The sequence below is a fragment of the Tigriopus californicus genome, chromosome 12 (assembly GCF_007210705.1).
Source record: "Tigriopus californicus strain San Diego chromosome 12, Tcal_SD_v2.1, whole genome shotgun sequence".
Taxonomy (NCBI): domain Eukaryota; kingdom Metazoa; phylum Arthropoda; class Copepoda; order Harpacticoida; family Harpacticidae; genus Tigriopus; species Tigriopus californicus.
The window spans coordinates 10877989-10879915 of NC_081451.1; positions in this window are offsets into that span (position 1 = coordinate 10877989).

Below are 1927 nucleotides of genomic sequence, written 5' to 3' on the forward strand. Positions count from 1 at the left end.
GTTGGTTTTTGTCTAATTTCCGGATCACCAAGGCGTTTTGAAGCTCTTCCTCCAGCCATTTTTGGGTAATCCCTCCAGCTTGAAGTCTCATGATAGGGTCTGACATATGAACCAATAACCGGCTTCCTTTCTGACCCAACCAAGAAGTGGCTCCGATGTAAATGGAATCACTAAAAGCATAACGATTGGCATCTCTGACTGTATTCGTCCGGGTGGAGACAAGAAACGCTCGGCCACTATTGATATTGTCATCCATATCGGGAGGAGTTTTAGACAATGGAAAAGCCGTTCCAAACGGCGTGACATTTTGGTCATAAATTTCCCGGTAGATTTTTAAAGGTGATCTAACCAAGGCAATTTCGGTCAAGGTTTGAGATACAACATAAACAGGCAATCGAGATTGAAGGACCTCTTCAGGAGTATCAATTATGTCGTTGAAGACCACCATGGTCATGGTGGCCAATAAGGTCGATTTATAAGCCATGGCCAAGAGCAGGCCTATTCCCATCCACAAGAAAAGATAACAGTATACAGACGTAAAACCTTTGACTCGATAAAGCGTTGGCGAGATACTCTCTTGCACCAAGGGAGTGATTGACAAACAAAAAGCTTCATACATGTTCTCAGAAATTGCTTTTGTTGGATTTAAGTAGACCTTAAACGACGCCAAGACTGCAAAGGACCCAAACACAGCAAGACACAAAAACAACCATGTCCAATAGTCAAAAGGTAGAATTAAGGCCTGGTAAGCACTTTTGGGCTTCGCCTGAGGTCCGACCAAAATAATATCATGCTCAGAAAGAATTGGCGCGTACTCTACGACCTGGTATCTGTCACTAGTCAGTGTTAGTTGGCACATTGCCAAATCTGCCGCGCCGTTTTGAACCTGAAAGGCAAGAAAGCTGAATTAGATAATTAAGTAACTAGAGAAGGAATTTAAAGTGAGAGCATCATGCAAATTGCGTTTTTTTCACTCTGAATCAGGTATAGACACTGTCCAATTTCATCGTTTGGGACGTTAAGCCTGTTTTTTTCCTCGCCATGTAAAGTCTGCACTATAAATGGTTAAATTTTTTAATCAGTGAAGAGACGTAAAGAACATTCACACCCTAAGAAGTAACGATGTTAAGTCCGACTAGAAGACGTATTGGTGTTTAATTTTATCTAATATTATATCATTAAACATAATTGTGCCCGAATTAAAAGTTTTGATGACTCACATCTGGAACGATGCCCACAATGGTTCCATTGGGTAGCGTTTTCCCGTTGATGCTCAATGGTGGTGGCNTTTTTTCACTCTGAATCAGGTATAGACACTGTCCAATTTCATCGTTTGGGACGTTAAGCCTGTTTTTTTCCTCGCCATGTAAAGTCTGCACTATAAATGGTTAAATTTTTTAATCAGTGAAGAGACGTAAAGAACATTCACACCCTAAGAAGTAACGATGTTAAGTCCGACTAGAAGACGTATTGGTGTTTAATTTTATCTAATATTATATCATTAAACATAATTGTGCCCGAATTAAAAGTTTTGATGACTCACATCTGGAACGATGCCCACAATGGTTCCATTGGGTAGCGTTTTCCCGTTGATGCTCAATGGTGGTGGCAAAAATCTGTACGTAAATTGAAGTTTTTGTGCCAAAACCTTAATCAAGTCAAGATCGGGTCCCACGAGACCCACGGGGCTGTAGTGATGATTGGGCCAAAAGTCATAAGTAGTGAGAAATAAAGGCCGACATCCCATTAAAATTGGTGGATGAACATGGCCTTTGAGAATCAAGACGAAGCTTCTATGAATGTTATTCTTGGCACTGATCACGTTGGTAGACAGATCCGTATGAACCTTCACTTGCGGCTTGGAATAAATACGAAGGTTTTGAAATTCATTAAGGAACTTATTAAATTCCACTAGGCGCGATTCAAA